Source organism: Ursus arctos, unplaced genomic scaffold, assembly GCF_023065955.2.
Source record: "Ursus arctos isolate Adak ecotype North America unplaced genomic scaffold, UrsArc2.0 scaffold_31, whole genome shotgun sequence".
Classification (NCBI taxonomy): Eukaryota; Metazoa; Chordata; class Mammalia; order Carnivora; family Ursidae; genus Ursus; species Ursus arctos.
In genome coordinates this window covers 4,179,956-4,198,648 of record NW_026622997.1, presented here as the reverse complement: position 1 = coordinate 4,198,648, position 18,693 = coordinate 4,179,956, and the positions used below count along the sequence as shown (strand labels likewise).

General features: G+C 44.9%; 1 protein-coding gene across 1 annotated transcript in view; it reads right to left on the bottom strand.

Moving 5' to 3' along the window:
• KIAA0319 (KIAA0319 ortholog) overlaps window positions 1-15,856 on the bottom strand; it is a 100,856-nt gene extending 85,000 nt beyond the window's left edge. Inside the window, exon 1 of the mRNA XM_026511275.4 lies at window positions 15,716-15,856. The gene's annotated coding sequence lies outside the window, so the exon portion shown is untranslated. The remainder of the gene's footprint in view (window positions 1-15,715) is intronic.
• Window positions 15,857-18,693: the final 2,837 nt, after the last annotated feature.

The window sequence follows — 18,693 nt, the reverse complement described above, 5'->3', positions numbered from 1 at the left end:
AGTCTCGTCATAACTAAAGCACAATATAATAATAATAATAATAATAATAATAATACATTGGGATCCCAAATGTCCCATATTAAGGTATGATTAAGTACACGGATATACAATATTCACGTATTACCATGTAGTCCGTGACACAGTATTACATGAAAGATGCGATCTGGGAACAGAAAACACAGTATTATACATGTATGGGAAAAGTCTGGATCTCTATTCCTAGCAAGATGGCAACCCACTAAACTACTGAGGCTACTGGGGAAAATACGATACAGTACAAAACACCCTTTTGAATCCGTAATTGCGCTCACAGAGAAAAAGCACTAAAACAAAGAGGCGGCTAGAAAGCAGGGTGGAAAGCCAGCCCTGACGCAGGGGCTGCCAGAGAGACTGCAGATTTCTAGAACCCGGAGACCTGAGTCTGAGGATACAAAGAGGGCAAAGGTCAGAGCCATGGGCACATTCAAGTCTGGGGGTTGTGGAGCCAGGAACCTTTGAGAAAGATCCTTGCAGATGAAAGGATGAAGGAGAAAGAAAAAATCTGGCCCCAGAGCTCTGTGTGAAGAAAAAACTCCCTCTCGAGAATTAGCAACCACAGGTTTTGGCTCAACTTTTCATTGCAAGTTTGGTCTCCCAAGAGGAGAAATTAGCTTAAAGTGGCCCTGGGCTGGTGGTGACCCTGGGTACCTGGCAGACGTAATGATACATCCTTCTGGAAGAGCTCTCCTTAACTCCCAGAGAGAACCCAGACAAACCTAAACCTAGAATTCAAAATTACAAAACACACAGGCACCCTTGAGAGAGGCAGCAGAAAAGACAAGAGGATTAGGTCTCGGTGATTTTCAGATAACAGAATCCGGCACACAGAAATAGAAAATAAGATGTTTAAAATGTTTACGGAAATCAATAATAAGGTGTAAGATTTGTGCAACAACAAAAAGACCCTTACAGATTTGAAAAACAGCCAAGCACAAATTCTAAAAAGAAGAGGATATCATCTTTGCTAACAAAAGCTCAATACGGGGGGCACGTGGGTGGCTCAGTTAAGCATTCAACTTTGGTCAGGTCATGATCGCGGGGTCCTGGGATTGAGCCCTGTGTTGGGCTCCTCACACGGTGGGGAGTCTTTTTGTCCCTCTCCCTCTGCTTCCGCCCGCCCCCCGCCCCCGCTCTGCTCTCTCTCCCTCTCTCAAATAAATACTATCTTAAAAACAAAAACAAAACAAAAAAACAACAATAACAACAACAACAAAAAACCCAAAAGCTCAATGTATAGGGGGCACTGGCTGGCTCAGTCAGTAGAGTGAGCGACTCTTGATCTCGGGGTCGTGCGTTCCGGCCCCATGTCATTAGGTATACAGATTACTTAAAACAAAACAAAACAAAACAAAAACCTCAATAGATGGGTTAACTAGCAGACTTGACTAGGCAGTGAAGAATTAACAACCTTAGAAAGTCTTATCTGAGCAACGACTTAGAAGAGATGAGAGAATGAATCATGTGGGCATCTGAAAGAAGAGCATATGAATGTAAACGCTTTGAGGAGGGAACGTGCCCTGTATCCCAGGGACAGCAAGGAAGCAGCCTGGAGAGAGAAGGGAAAGCACCGGAGGGTAAGGGTAGGCAGGTGGCAGGAGGCCACTGCATCGTGTGGATCAGTATACGAGATCTCTGGCTTGTCCTCTGAGATGGGCAGTGCTGTAGGACTGGCTCCCTCGGCTTCCGTGTTGAAGAGAGCACAGGGGTCAAGGGCAGAAGCAGAGAGACAAGGTAGTGATCCAGGTGAAGAAGAGGTCAAGGAAGTAATCCAGGTCAAGGGCAGAAAGAGGGACAAGCGAGGAGGTCCTGCAGTGATCCCGGTGAAGGACGGTGTCCCGCAGAAAGGTGGTGGCGGTGCAGGTCTTGCTTTGTTCTGAAGGTAGAGCCTACAGAATTAGCTGCTGGATAGGGTGTGGGGTAAGAGATAAAGATGAGAGTCCAGGATGATTGAGCAACGGGAAGAAAGGTGTGACCCAAAATAATGCAAGACGTCCAGTCCAGGTGGAGCCACTGAGCAGGCCACGGGAGAAATCTGCGCAGAGCTCAGAGAGAGGAGCTGGAGAATCATGACCACAGAGCTGGTCAAGACTGGTTAACAGCACTGAGGGAGTGTCAATATCCCCCCCCTTATTTGTGGGGGATACATGCCAAGACCCCCCCATGGAAGCCTGAAACCACGGATAGTGCCAAATTCCGTATATACTCTGTTTTTTCCCAGGCACACATACTTATGATAAAGTTTAATTTATAAACTAGGCACAGTAAGAGATTAATGACAAGAGATTAATAAAACAGGACAATTATAACAATAGTGTAATAAAAGTTATGTGACTGTGATCTCTCTCTCAAAATATCTTATGCGCTTTGGTCACCTGCTCCTTGTGATGAAGTGAGACGGATGAAGCAAGGTGAGGGGCGCTGGCGGGGTGCCGCGGGGCTAGGCTGCTACTGACCTGCTGACATCACAGGAGGCCGGCTGGCCTCTGGGACCCGTGGACTCCAGTTCCTGCGACTGCAGGCAAGGGGGGCCTGCTGTAGGAAGGAAAGGGAGGAGAGGGGAGAAGTGCCCTAGCCAGGAACCTGAATGGGAGAGGAGGGGACGTGTGTGGGTGGAAGGATGGCCTGTCTTCAAACAAGTCTATAAACAACATTTCTCACCCCGTCAGACAGGCCTGCAGGGAGGCCTTCATGTGCAAGGGGGGAACTCAAAGTAATGCCTCTGACATGGAGAGCGCCCCTTTGCCATCAGCAGGGGTGCCAATCACACTGCGGCAATTCCCCGGCTGCTTCAGCCGACGCGAACCAAACGTAGGGCTGGCCTGAATCAAAGCAGCAACTGACGGAAAGGACAAGGAAGCGGACTCCAAGCTCTGCTAATCCTAACATGGCCAGCATCCCTGCTTTCAAACCCTGTTCTGTGCTTCCTCGGTTAATAATACACCAGTGGGGCGGGGGGTAAAGTTAGCAATTCCTCCTCCGTCTATTTCATCCACGTTGTGGTGGGGAGTAGCAGAGCTGAGCTCCGTGAACCCAACGTTCGGACATGCAACGATACGCAATCCTACTCGGGCATTTTTTTCAAAGACCGTTTTTGCAAGCAGGGCTGCAGCACTCCGGAGCTTAGTTTTCATCTTAGCTAGGAAGATTCCAAACATGAGGGCCTGTTCAGTCTTCCCGTGGAGGAAATGCAGACCATTCACAATCGTGTTTTGCTTTTTCTATCCTCAGCCTATCCCTCAGGAACTCCTAGCCTTACGCCCAATGCATGCAGACGACTCACCTCCCGCCAAGTCTCTCTGCTATTTCATTTCACAGCAAGAAAAGGAAGCAACATGATATCAGCCAGAGCTGGCTCACAGGATGCTGAGAAGCAGAGAGTTACACTCACCTCTCCTCTGAGGGGGTCTCACTCAGGTCCTCCTCAGCCCCTCCCACGATTCCTTTCCTTTAGGGTTCTATAAACCCAAGCTTCCGGAGAGGTGTTGGTTGTGACTATTATGGAAGCCTTGAAGTCTTATTCTTTCTGAGGATGCTAGCAATTTCATAAGGAGACTCCTGGGCACCAAAGGCACCTCTGGCAGACGGTGGTATGGGAGATGTGGGGGGACAGGTACTTGTCTTAGGTTCTCTAATCACAGCTACTACTTGACATGCCTATGTTATCATCAAAGCTTGAGGGAACCAGGATGCTGTAGTAACAGACCACTATACTTTTATATAAAACAGTGAATTCTGTGGTGTGTAAATTATAGCTCAATACAGCTGTTATTTAAAAGAAAGTGTACTAGGGGCACAGGGTAGTTCAGTTGGTTAAGCGTCTGCCTTCAGCTCAGGTCATGATCGCAGGGTCCTGGGATCGAGTCCTGCATCGGGCTCCCTGCTCAGTGGGGAGTCTGTTTCTCCCTCTCCCTCTGCTAAGCCCCCCGCTTGTACTCTCTTTCTCTCTCTTAAATAAATAAAATCTCTAAAAAAACACAAAATTTTTAAGTGTATTGAGCACTTACATATGCAAGAGTAGGAGGAGCTTACATTCCAGTGGGAGCCCAGATAAAGTTATATCTCGAGATACACAAAGAGTTTGCCGGTTTGACTGTGTAATTAGTCTTGGTAAATTGTGCAGAATTATAGAGAAAAAGAGAGGTTCTAGGAGGAAAAAAAGGAGGTTCTAGGAGGCTTCTAAGATAGAAGTTCTGATTTTCAGGAAGGCAATAAAGGGGATTTCTAGAAATTGCAGATTGAGATCTGGATGCCAAACTCCGGCAACACAATAGAGTGAGACACTGAACAGATCATTCATGAGCACTTCAGAAAGGAAGCAGCCGGCCAATTCGTTAAGTGTGGTCTTTCAGAGTGGGGCAGGTGGGCGGAACTCAATTGTTTTTCTCTTCCTTCTACTTTTCTGTTTTCTAAATTTTCTATAGTGATAACAGTGATAGATCTTTAGTGACAAAAGAGGACTTTCTCTTCTTTTTAGTTGGCTATTAGGATGTTGCTGGAGAGAATGCTATAAGCATGACAGGCTGACAGGCTACGACAAGATACCCTACGTATGCGGTGGAGAAATGCACCTGAGAGATCACTGCCAGCTGGACGTAGCGATTTCCTGCTCAAGATTTCTGCTGAGGGTTTATTTAGAGCTCAGTCATAGCCACGGACGAACCACAGTGAGAATAAATTGGGAGGGAGGGTGGTCAGGTCTGGGCAAACATATTTCCTTCTTTCCCACCTTCCCTCCTGCCTTCCTTCCATCTGTCCTTCCTTCCTGAAGACATGATCGTTGTCTGATAAACAAATCAGGATGGAGGAATGAATGATACAGGGAGGGACCCACGGCAAGTGTGGCCCTGGCAGAATTAAGAAACCAACAGGATATATAGCCTGAAAACTGGGGTTTCCATCCAGGACCATGGTAATTCTGGCTACTCTGTAACTGGAGAAAAAGGCCAGGACCTCCAGCAATCTATCTGCTAGTTTGGTTCAGGGATCAATGTCATGGTCTTAAAAATAGATAAAATGGGGGCACCTGGGGGGCTCAGTCAGTGAAGTGTCTGTGGGTCATGATCCCAGGGTCCTGGGATCAAACCCCACATCGGGCCCCCTGCTCGGAGGGGAGCCTGCCTCTCCCTCTGCCTGCTGCTCCCCCTGCTTGTGCTCGCTCTGTCAAATTTTAAAAATACACAAAATTATCTGACCAACTATTAGTTAATACCCACAGATGATATGAAAGAGGAACATTTAATTGTGTGGGTCATCTATATTCACTATTCAAAAAGTATTAAACACCACAAATAACAGCATAAAACATCACCAGAATAGTTGGGAAAAAACCAGGTAGTGCTAGACGGCATCCGTAACGACTGCAGAACGTAAGCCACGAAAACATCGTACGATGGCATCCGGCTTCCTAAAAATCTACACTTCCTCTGTAAATAAATCAGTGGATTTTTGCCTTTATGAAGTCTAACTTGTTCTAGAGGAAGCACTGGTTGGAAATGTCATGTATTTTCACTTTTTATTTTTTTGCTTTCAATGCAATAATTTTTCAAAGTAACCCTCTGTTTTCCTGACACCTAGCCTCGAAGTTCTCTTCTTGACGTGGCTTTAATTTTAATACATCGTATCTGATTCATACAAAAGTTATGAAAGGTAAAATCATCCTACAGGTTGTTATTAAAAGCCTGGCCAAGGTCCAGAATGCCTTCCCCATTTCTATGCCGCCACGAGGTACTCAGCAAAGTACATATTTATTTAATACGATCCTTGCATTTTGCCATCTGTGTTAGTTTCCTGGGCTGCAGTAACAAAGTGCAACGAAGTAAGTGCCTTAAAACAAGAGAAATCCATCCTATCACAGTTCTAGAGGAACTGTCCGAAATCCAGGTGTCAGCAGGGCGCTGGGCAGAATCAGGGGGCAGGGCGGTGGGCTATCCTCGTGATGGGTATTAAGGAGGGCACGTATCGCGTGGAGCACTGGGTGTTATATGCAAACAGTAAAGCACAGAACACTACCTCAAAAACTAATGATGTACTGTATGGTGACTAACATAACATAATGAAAAAATCCTTCCTTGCCTCTTGCTGGCACCAGGTGTGGCTGGCAGTCCCTCCCATCCCTTGGCTGCGGTGACATCACTCCCGTCTCTGCCTCTGTTGTCCCATGGTGTTCTCCCTGTGTGCCTCCACGTCCAAATCTCCCTCTTCTTATAAGGACATCCGTCCTATGGATTAAGGGCCCACCCTAATGACCTCATCTTAACTCGATGACATCTGCAAAGGCTCTGTTTCTGAATAAGGTCACATTCCACAGGTAGAGAGGTTAGGACTTCACCCTATCTTTTGGGGGACACAGTCCAAGCCAGAACACCATCCTTTGTACTTTTCAAAAGATGGGCTTTCTGGAATTTGCCCCCTTCTCCTAACCCATGGAGTACCAAGAGCAGAGAGCATTTTCTAAGTGTAGGGGTGAAGGAAGCCAAGTATCTTACGGTGAGAAGAAAAAGTAACTCTGGCCTTCAGATACTGGGGGTTTCCTTTCCTCTCTGCAGGCCAACACAGAACCATGGTGGCATCCATGACAAAGGAGCTCGGAAGATGTGAAACACCTGTTCCAGAACAGGATTCTTCGTGGCCAGAAATTGTAGGTGTTGAACAGTGACGCTTAACCATGGCAGACACCAGTTTTTGAAATAAAAAGGTGAAATAAGGTACGAGAGACATGCTCGGCACTGAGACACGGCTGTCCCTTGGTCGCTGTACTGTATTTGAGCTAAAATTTCTGATCAAGGGAATAAATATGATTTTTAAAAATTACATATTGCTAAACCCCAAAGAGGTATACGCCAGAAGAACTGGCTTTTCTTGGTTGAATCTGTGTCCACAGTTCCAGCACACTGCCCAGACCGAGGCTCGAAACAGCAAAACAAAAACGTGAGCTAGAAAAGTTATGATCAAATCATACCAACGAGTGACTATTTTCTTCCTTTAGGTTCTCCTTCCGTTTATTCACACACTAACGTCAGCGAAGCTATCATCTGAGATTAATACAGTTTGTATTTTCATTTACTCTTCTGCTACAAAAACAACTCTTTGCTGTTACATTCTGCATAATTATTCTTTTTTTGTTATTTCACAACATTCCACTGAGGTGCTTATTATAATTTACTTCACCATTTCCTCGCTGCTAAGCAATCAACATTGTTTCTGATTTTTTTTTGTATTTCTGTAAGAGAATAATATAGTTTATTGCCAGAATCAGTTAAATACACAATTCTTCGTTAATTTTACTATAATTTCTTTTTTTCATAATAATTTTTTATTATGTTATGTTTTTGACTTGTATAAATAATGCTGGAGTGAAATGCTTCCGCAGGCTCAGAAAAATAGCCAGTCGCAGCTCTCCTGCCTGAGAGCAAGGAAAACTGCCCAAAGGGGCTTCATCTCGGAGACCCACACGTGTCTGCTGGACAGCATTTTCCTACAGGCTAATCGCTTGTCCCTTTGCAGTTTACTGACTAACAAAGCTAAGTTGGCAAACTCCTGCTTTCCAGAACTAGCAATCTCCAACAAGCCAGGGCTGCATTTCTATTTCCACTACTTAGCCGCTGAGGCTGCCTGGGATGTTCTCTTTTTTTATGATTCCTCCTCCCATACTTCTCAGCCACTATGACAAAAACTGTCTTTTCGGAGGCAGGCTTCAACCTCAGGGGGGATCGCAGGCCCTGGGCATATCACCTAAACACCTCGGATTCAGGGAGTCGAAGAAACAGTACGGCTAGAAAGGAACATGGTGACTTCCTGCTCATTCTGGGCGTGACGGATAAAGCAGAAAGAACAACTCAAAGGACGGACAGACACCATTTAGTGATAGGGTATATGCTGGGACGAAGAAAAGGTAAAAAGGCCTTTATATTTATATCTGTATGGGCACCGATCGGCCAACTGCTAGAATAAATATTTTACCACCTTTTCTAAACTGCTGCAAAATTAAGACGCTGCCTCACAGCCCTCACACCGCAAATAACACCAGCTTTATACTCCTGGAGACACTGCTCCTCCATTAAGAAGAAAAATTCCAGCAGGTAAAACCTTGAGTGTTCATCATGGGGCCTTAAATTATCTCTCTAATTATGGGAATAGCTTAGTTTTCAATTGGCTCAGCACTTTTATTTCTCCCTAAATTCAATTCTTACTTAATGGGGTCATCACCGCTACCTAGTAAATGCTTAGTCCTGTGCTATAATAATTACATTAGGACCTTTCAAACACCCAGCAAGGGCAGGCCAGTGACTGTGCAGGAAAGCCCCATCAGTACGAGGTGATAGCTGGGTCCAGGGGTTCAGTGCTATGTGTGTCAACGAAAGTGAATCTGCTTTGTGTCAAATTCTGAACACAGCTGGTGATTACTGTAGGGTCTAAGTGTGGGCTGCCCCAAAACGTGCCACTCTGTCATGTTGATCATTTTAAATAAAAGTGACTTAAGGGACAGCCTGTATAACCAGGACACTCAGACCTTTCTCCAGCCCCCTGAAAGCAGGAAATAAATCTCCTATGTGAAAGGTACCTCTCTGTACCAGCAGGTAAGGAGACATCCTCAGCACCAGAGAAAGGAAATTCAGAGCCCAGAAGGCTGTATAAACACCCCTTGTTACTGTTTACTAATTTACTACCCCATCCCAAATTCTGTTTAGAATTCCTTACTAATCCAAGCTCCCAAAGTTAAGTTTTCTTTATCCTATCAATTTCTCAAAGATTTATTGTCTCTTTGTCTAAAAAGTATAAAAGCTGCCTGCCTTGGTAATTTCTTTAGGTCTCCGTTTCATCATTGGGCCTCCAGGTGCACATGTAATAAAACCTGGATTTTTTTTCTCCTGTTAGTCTGTCTCTCGTCAACTTAATTTTTAGTCTAGCTGGAAGATCTTGATGGATAGAGAAGAATTTTTCCTTCTCTTTGTTACTAAACTTCTGAATTTGGCAAACCATTCATCAATTCTGAACAGTTCATCACCTGCTTTGTCGAGATGAAGGCAATCTTTCAATTCTATTTATCAGCAGGCCTAGGACCAGCTAGCCATAAAGTTTTCCTTTAGAATTTAACTTTCTGGGGGCCCCTGGCCAGCTCAGTCGGTGGAGCGTGTGACTTGATCTCAGGATTGTGAGTTCGAGCCCCATGTTGGGCGTAGAGATTACTTAAAAATACAATCTCTAAAAAAAAAAGAAAAGAAAATAATTTAACTTTCTGGCATTAAGTTCACTTACTCCCTGTGATAGCAAAGGAAAGAAAGTGGAATATTGTCAGCTACTAATCTATCCTTCTAACAACAAGGGAATAAATGGTTTGTAATATTTATCATCACCATCAATATTGCAGCCATTTATAATAGTGCTTATACTCACAAAGTACTTTTACACACTCTGCATCGCCTGAGCCTCCCAGTAACACTCTGAGAGGTGATACAGAGACTGTGACCCTCAACAGGTGCACAGAACATTCTGGGTGAATTGGCTGAAGTTCCATGGCTCACCACTCAGAAGTTAAGTTTCCAGTTTCTCCAAAACGAGCCTCGAAGTTTTCAATGGGTAGGGAACATAGAAGACAAAAGTGAGCCCTGATCTGTCTCACTCCCAGCACTCTCCCTTGACAAAGCAGGTGAGGAACTGTTCGGGAGTCACACCCCCTCACCCCTGGCCGGCCGGGGCCTGGACAGAGGTGTGGACACGCAGCTCAGAGTACCTGCAGGAGAGACAGGGCGCTGCTGCTGCGTCTACGAGGGGCTCGCAGGCGCCCACATCCTCACCGGCAAACAAAGGAGATGGGAGGAGATCTAGACGATACATTCAGCTACGGGCCAAGCCAAGACCGAGAAAACTTGGCCATGTGTCAGTACCGTATTCTACACTCTAACTTTCTCCCCTGGAAGCTGATAAAGTAAAGTAAGTCATAGAAAACCTGTGCCAATCAACACAGAGGATTACCCAGGACTTTACTGGCAACAGAAGAATGCCTTTCAATTACAGTATAAAATGACGCCCTCTTAGGAGATCAAACAGCTTTACGGGAAATACGATCCAGCCAGTGTTGGGTTTTAAACAAGGAAGGGCATTGGTGGGGCGCCTGGGTGGCACAGCAGTTAAGCGTCTGCCTTCGGCTCAGGGCATGATCCCGGCGTTATGGGATCGAGCCCCACATCAGGCTGCTCCTCTGGGAGCCTGCTTCTTCCTCTCCCACTCCCCCTGCTGTGTTCCCTCTCTCGCTGGCTGTCTCTCTCTGTCAAATAAATAAATAAATAAATAAATAAAATCTTTAAAAAAAAAAAAAAAAAAAAAGAAGGGCATTGGTGTGGCATGGGGAGTGAGCAGATTCTGTGGGGCCCCCAAGGGCAGATCGGGGAACAAGGGGAAGAAAATACAGGCAGAGAAAAAGGACTTCCTCCCCGGCTTTGTCTGCTTCGTAAGAATCATACCAGTGAAATGGTGGAAGAGAAACACAAGATGTTTCCGAGTCATTAAATCCACCACATGAATGAAAGAAACACCGACGTGAAGGTCAGTGCGACCAGGCCGGTGAGGATTAGCGAACCTCTCACAAGCAGCAGCATCTCTGCGCACGGTGGACAAATACACAGACTGACAGACACGGATGCGCGGCCCGGGGCACGACAAAGATGCGACAGAGAATCAATCTCTTTTTCAACACAACTACGAAGACCGTACTGAGAGAGATGACGGAAGTGGGGGTGAGACGTGGTTGGCCCTGGGAGGGTAACAGATGTCAAAGATGACAGGGCGTTAGGTCCGCAAAGAAATGGAGTATGAACCAAAACTCAGCAAAATGCTTTCAAGTACTTAATATGACTCATCTGCAAAAATAAACAGGCAAAACTATGTAAGGATATTTGGGAATTAGAAGAAAAAGCAAAGGTAGATTCCAATACTCATTATAAAACAAAACCCATCTGAAATATAAGAACTAAAATGACTTAATTATGGCTTACTCTATAACAAACTAGGAGCAAAAACAAAACACAACAAAAACATAACCCAAAACCAGCGGGATGGGAATTATGATGTAATAAATGCTCTCGTGACAACTGTATGTTACTCATGAGGAGGAAGACTTACCTGAATGTTCAAAAGACTAACAACATAATTAATGTCAATAGTGGGAAAAAAATTGAGGGAGAAGGACGGAAAACAATTTGGTTTCAAATGCAGGGGCAAAGTAAGTTGGGACAATTAAGGAATTAGGTGCTATGAAAGACAAGGCAGATAAACACAAAAATGTTCAAGTTCCATGGAATTAAAAAGTGTTCTCCAAAAAACATTAATTTAACAGCTGTTATGAATGAACTCGGTGCTAAATGTTGGGAATACACAGATGAACAAGGCGGGTTTGTGGGGGACTAGCGTGACAGGCCAGCGTGGGGACCCTCCTTCCAAAAGACAAACAGGCAGGACACAACACTCCCACACTCCCCGTAACACACACTGCTCCAAGCCAAGTGAGTTCTAGAACACGAGGTCTTGTTTTATCTGCCACAGTCTCTTTTTCTGGGGTATAATCTGTGTTCTGGAAAAGTGGTGACCCACAAACGATGATAAAAGAAGTACAAGTACTATTGCCGGACCTACCAGAACCGAAGAAGGAGCATCACAGTGAAGATTAAAACGCAAGGCTGACTGTGACTCCTCGCGCACTCAGGAAAACGGTCAGGTAGACAAACAGTAATCAGCAAGGGTGACAGAAGAAATTCTAAGGCGGCCTCCGGACGCTCATCCCTGGGTGTTACGTCCGTGATTACGTTAGGATTCTTGGCAAAGATAATTTTGCAGATATAATGAAGGTTACTAATCGGTTGGCTGGAAGACAGGGAGACCGTCGGAGCCATCCGAGCCTATCATTAGAGCCCTCCGCTAACAGAAGGGGAAGTCAGAGAGAAGACACTGAGCAGGACAGAAACTTTCTGTCGCTGGCTCTGATGAGGAAGGGAGCGATCTGGAAGGAACCTGAGAGCTGCCTCCAGGAGCTGAGAGCAACCGCAGGGATGGCCGCAGGAAGGGGGGATCTCAGCCCTAGAGGTACAGGGGACTGGCTTCCATCAACAGCCTCAATGAGCTGGGACACAGAGTGTTCCCCACAGCCTCCAGATGAGAATGCGCTCAGCTGATAACCTGTGGGTCTAGGGAGACCCTACTTCACGCTGATAAATGGGTATTGTTTGAAGCCCCCGAGCTTGTGGTATTTTGTTCTGCAGCACCAGCGAAGTGGTGCAGCAGGAAAGACGGCGGACATCTAGCGACATCGTGAAATACTACGGAGAGCCTCGCAGATGTCACTGCAGCCTAGAGCGGCTGACGCCGAGGGGCTAGAAGAAACCAGAGGCGCGCCACGGAGAGATGGAAAGCAACCTGGGACTGCCAAGGCATGCCTCCTCACGGGGACTCTGCTCTGACAACCCAGTACCTTGCATACGGCTAAACTTCTAGGCAGAAACAATGCAAAACCGGTCTCTAGCTCTTTCTCAATGAATCTTAAATTAAATCAATGAACCTTAAAAAAAAAAAAGTGAGAATGGTCAAGTGAGTGGAAGAAGACTGGTATAATAAGGTCAAAACAGTTTCTCCAGATTTGGCAAAAGCAGGTGCAGCACAGCAGTGGAGAGAAAAGCCCAAATGCAAGAGGGTGAAGACTCGTTAGTCAGCAGAGACGCATGAACACACATGACAGGGAGTGGGGACCTCAGGCCTCTACCTAGAGAAGTCTGACTCCAGCAAAATGTGAGGCACGCGACACCAAGAATTTGGAGGCTTCGTGGCTGTAGGACAAGGAGGTTGAAGATGCTGAACTAACAAAATATTTCAACCTCCTGATAAGTACAAATACGCTTGAGAGAAATGGTAAAGATAATAGTTCTTTTAAAGGTAAGACATCTTCAGAGGTTATTCTGAAAAATTTTGAAGAAAGACAAGTATGTTCTATTGACCAGAAGGCAGTGCGGTTATATAGCCTATACTTGAGTTTAATGACAATAGCCAAAAAAAAAGGAAAGGCATGCTGATAGTCACAATCCTAGAAAAGTAGGATCATGTTGTCCTAGAAAGGAACAATCTGTACCTCCTCATCTCATGAAGAAACAAACTGCAACACGTAATACAGAAAATCTGTGGGTGGCAACACTGTAGTTCATTTGGTCATTTCCCCTTGAGTCTCATGATTCTGATGCTTTAAATTACAGCCCGGAACAACCCCATCTTTAAAAATTCATGTTGAGGTCTGAATTATGCCCTTCCTCTAGCTACACTGCTTAAAGTAAATAGATGTTTACTAGAATCCCTTGCTTTTTTGAACTTCAGGAAAAGAAAATGTAGCTGGTTGGACATACAAAAACTTCCAGCAGCTGACGTAATTCTACCAAGGTTATCTGGAATGGCACAGAGCTAAACTCCAACACTGTATCTTTATGTACCTGTGTATTATTTCTATAAGAAGCTTTGCTCTGAAACTCAAACATCTATTAATAGTTAAAAGTCTGAAAAATGATGCCAAAGTAGATGTTATTTTGGCCTAACCCTTTTTACCGCTTAGAAATAAAATAATTTCTCACTATTGAATTCACATGAATAGTGTCTAAAAATACAGATTAAAAAAAAGCAAACAAACAGAACAAGAACCTACTAATTACTCTAGGCCTACTAAAACAAAACTCCCTCCCTGTGGTATTAAATATAATTATCTGGAATTACATGCCTTTAAGATTGTGATTATATTTAGCATTGTTGTTTTGTTATAAGAATACTGCAAAGAAAAATTATGCATTTTATGATGGTTTGACCTTATAAATCAGAACAAGCTTCTGTCACATCAAAATAATTCTGTTTTTACTGCCAAGTTATTCTGAAGACAGAAAATATTTCCTGAAAAAAAAAAAAACCTCATTTCAAGAATGATAATAACTTTTATTGAAGTGCTCCTGCAGGCCAGGCAGTGAGCAAATGTTCCCATAAGCATTACTTTACTTAATTCTTAGAGGAGTTCTATTAAGTAGGTCCTATTATGACCCCTATTTTACAGATAAAGAAAATGAGGCTGAGAGGGATTAGGGAATTTGCCAAATGTGACAGAGCCACAAAGTGGCAAGGCCACGACCAAACCCAGGCCACCTGACCTGGCAATGTACATCAACTGTCCCCCAACATGAAAGAGTCATGCCTGGTTCCATATATTTATTTAAAGAAAATGTGTCTTCTCTGCTTGGCTAGAAAAAATTAAGTCAAGAAAATTTGACAGCAAATCCATTCTTTTACATTAAAAAGTCACTGAAGCTCTCTTTTGACTATTTTAAAATATGTTTTTAATATATTTAATTACTTCAATAGTAAAGATTTTGGCTGAATTATTTTTGTTTTTCTGAAAGAAAATTAAGTCCCCGCATTGGCATTATACATGGCAAGGTGTGATTAGTCTACTGTGGTTCTAAAAAGCCTTGATTCATGTTCACATCTCTCCTTTTCAAATTACAGAGGAATTCAGATTTCTCTATGACTCCTAAGTCTGTGACTGAATTGATTATCTCCAGTTTTCCTCATTTATATGAAAAGTGGTGTAAAATAATAAACACAAAATAAAATACTGTATTTGTCATAAGTCCAGTGGTCTCCATGATTGTGCTTCTTATCATAAACAGTTTGGAGTGTTCAGACAGTGAACATGCATTTCATGAATAAAGAATCAATACTAACGTTCACCTCAGAAATTCTTGTTTTTTGAGAAGGGTTGTCTATGATTTGCTTTTTCTATTATCAAAAACATCCTTCAACTTTTTTACACAAGCACCTTTAAACCCCTAACATTTAACCCAGAAACAAAAATGTTTAGATGAAGAAACTAGCAATAAAAATGGACATGAGTATCTATATCATATTCTTTTCTCTTTCCATATAATTAAGACAAATGATGATGGAAAGAACGATGACTCCCGTAATGTCAGGCCAATGCTCTTGTTTAATAATATCTTGATTAACACCCATTCCGTGCAGCAAGTTCAAAGGGGAAGAGAGAAAAGCCATGAAGAGGTTCAGATTACGGTAAGGTACAAGGACAAAATGAATTTAGCAGATGATAGCAAATATCCCATAAATATCACTAAACGGAGTTTAAAGAAAGCGATTCCACAGGTCTAAGAAATGCAATTCACGAGGTTGGGGAAAGACGCACATTTTCCCGACTCCACCCTACTCTGAAACAATCCGCCAGCGCAGCATCCGAGAACGCTCTTCGCGAGACGTCCAGAAGAGCCCGAAGAAACTCACCTCCCAAACTCAGGGCGTCCTGATTCTGCGTGTCTGCGGCAGAACCTGGCTCCCCGCCACCCTCGCTTCCCGTCACTGGGCCAGCGGGCTGCAGGCGACACGGACGCCAGACAGCCCCAGCCGGCGCGGCTGGCTCGCGGGGAGCATCACCTGCCGTCCCACCTGCTCCACGCCGGCGTCATCTGCCGGCCAGGCGCGCACACACACGCTCGCACACGCTCGCACACGCACGCAGGCGCGCGCCGCTGCTGCCTCACAGCAGGTGCCGCCCCGCCGAGCGTAGCCCTCGCCTCCTCTCCCCAGGACGGAGCCCGGGAGGAGCGACTCTGGTCCAAACCGCGACCCGCGGCGGCGACCGCGGCGCGCTTACCTCCAGCCGCGAACGTGAGCCCGGCCGCCGCTCCGGCGCTCCGCCTGCACCCAGCAGCAGCGTTCGCGGGGGTCAGCCGCTGTCTGACCAGGACGCCACAGCCCGGGACCCCCGCCCGGCCCCCGCAGCAGCTTCCGCGGGAGCTGGGGAAGCGCGCGCCCGTGATTCAGCGCCTTTTCGTCGCGCGGTTACCACGGCGACGCGCGCGCACGCGCCCCTAGCGAGGGGCGGGCCGCGGTCCCTGCCCAGCTGGGTGCTCCCAGGAGCACGAGACTTAGCGGAAGGCTTTTGCGAGGGAGGGCGGTCTGTAGGCCCACCTCCTCTCCTTCGCGGACCCCTTCCCTTTGTCGCCATGATCCTAGACGGCCTCGGGGATGAGCCGCCTTTCATATGCCCGGGCCAGAGTGGTTCAAGGAAGCCAAGAGCGCACCACCTGGGTTAAAGACCCTTTGCGAGTGTGTCCCTCAAGGGAAGGTACCCCGCAAGCATAGGTCCCACTCCTCTGGCAGGAGCCTCTTTGGGCCCTACTATGTCTTGAGCACGCGCTACTTTCTGATTTAGGTTCGCCGGTGCTGGGTGGGGCCCCATCAACTCCATGCGTTCTAGGTTAAAAGGTGCCCAACGTATTTAGACTACATTTGCGTCTATGGGAAGGTGATGATCTGAACCACAGAAAACACACGAGAAAGACTCTTTCTTGCATTTATTCTGTTTTCTTATAATGAAGATGCTCAAGCATCTAGGTATGGTAACATAGGGCAGAAAAAGAAGCCGGGGCATTCCTCGAGCATTCCTAGCACATTCCCATGACTGGGAAACACACAGCACTGAGTCACACAGACCCAATGAGCAAGACCATACACACTAGGTTTCTCGATGGCTGCGGATGGGCCTTGGACGACTTACATAATCCTGCTAAACCCCAGTTTCCTCAATTATAAAATGGAGATATTAGCACTCACATAGGACGATTGTGGGAATTAAATAATGAACACTGAAAGAAAAACCTGTCCAGGACTGAAAGAATGGAAATCAGATTGGACCAAAAAGAAAAAAGCAACCCTACCATTGACCAGGCTTGGAAGACACAGATAAAGCCAGAAGCAAGTTAAGAGGAAATCGTGTTTCTCCCAAAGTCATGCAATCAGGATGACTTCCCCAGATATCAGAAGAACCTGAAGAAACTCATCTCCTAAACTCACACCATAAATGACATAACAATCCTCTCTGTAAATGACTATTGCTTTCTTACCCCAGCCGTCCCCTTTGCTTTGCTATTCCCACCCAGACTGGCGATGCCCAGTTGCTACACTCTCCTCCCCTCCCGAAAGAACCCAATCTCTAGTTAACCCCTTTCTGTTCCGATCTGCCTCCGAAACAGTAACTAACAGGGACCAATTTCCGATCCTAAGACCTTCACAGAATCAATCCTTCAGTGGGAAACCAAACCTTGCAAAAGGCACTTCCCTTTCTCCTCTCACCTGGCATTCTACAATACCCTGAGTGCCCTCTCACTGCACCAACAAACCTCATTTAGACAACAGGCTTGTTCCCAAAGATCTTTAATATACATGGGCTTAGCCCAGATGTTCAACTTTTAACATCTTTTTAAATCAGTGCCATTACAATGAATACCTATTCATTGATACATATATAAATTTAGAATCTATTTTGGTACTACATGAAAATGTTAGTCAGCTCCCTAGGACCCTAATGTTAGGACCCTCTCCACTTCTCAGCATTTAATGGGCATTTATTGAGCTCTTGGTACATGCCAGAGACTGTAATAAATATTAAGGATACAAGTATGTATCCTTAGTATAGCTTTTCTGACTTCATCTGCTCTTATTTATATGCTGTTGGTTGGGACATTTGTCTTACCAAACTGTACAAGAAAGACTGGAATTACCCTATTTTGAAGGTGGGAGAAACTGAGGTCTAGCAAGCTTCAAGTATATTCCACATCTATTCCACAGTGGCAAAGGTGGTGTTTAGCCTACTGAAATAAATACAAGATTCTGAGTTGGCTTTTCCCCAAGGAAGTAAGGTACTCAGACCTCCTATGCTGGAAAAATTGAGATTCGAAGTAAAAAAATTCAAGATAGTGCAAATTAGTAGGTTCTTAATTCTTGCATTAGTTGAGAATAGTTTAGGGGTGCCTGGGTGGCTCAGTCGGTTGAGTGTCCCACTCTTGATCTCAGCTCAGGTCTCGATCTCAGGGTTGGGAGTTCAAGCCCCTCATGGAACTCCATGCTGGGCATGGAGCCTACTTAAAAAAAAAAAAAAAAAAAAAAACTCGTAGGGAAACTGGCTGGCTCAAAAGAGTGTGCGACTCTTGATTTCAGGATTGTGAGTTCAAGCCCCACGCTGGGTGTAGAGATTATTTAAAAATAAGTAAACTTTTTAAAAAAGTGATTTAATTGTTTCTATTCACATTAGTTAAAACTGATTTCTTAGATTTCGTCATTATAAACAGCAAATGGTAAGTTACTTCACTTGAACGCTCAGAGTCATATAAATGTTGCTCCCGGGGCGCCTGGGTGGCTCAGTAGGTGAAGCGTCTGCCTTCAGCTCAGGTCATGATCTCAGGGTCCTGGGATCGAGCCCCACGTGGGGCTCCCTGCTCAGCGGGGAGTCTGCTTCTCCCTCTCCTCCCCCCCTTGTTCTCCCTCGCTATCTCTGTCACTATCTGTCTCTCTCTAATAAATAAAATCTTAAAAAAAAATGATGCTCCTTTCAAGGTTTTCAAACAACTTGATAATTATTTAATCTAATACACAGCCCTATATATTCTATTTTTTATAGTTAGCCTTTCACTCATCTAAATTTTTTTTGTAATGTGATATAAGGTATGGTTCTTTCAACAATTGTTCTTCCAATTGAGTAAGCAATTTATACCCGAAACATCCTTTTCCTATATAAATGAACTATTGCCTCCATAATGTATGTGGAGATATTAGCATTCTCATTTGAAATGA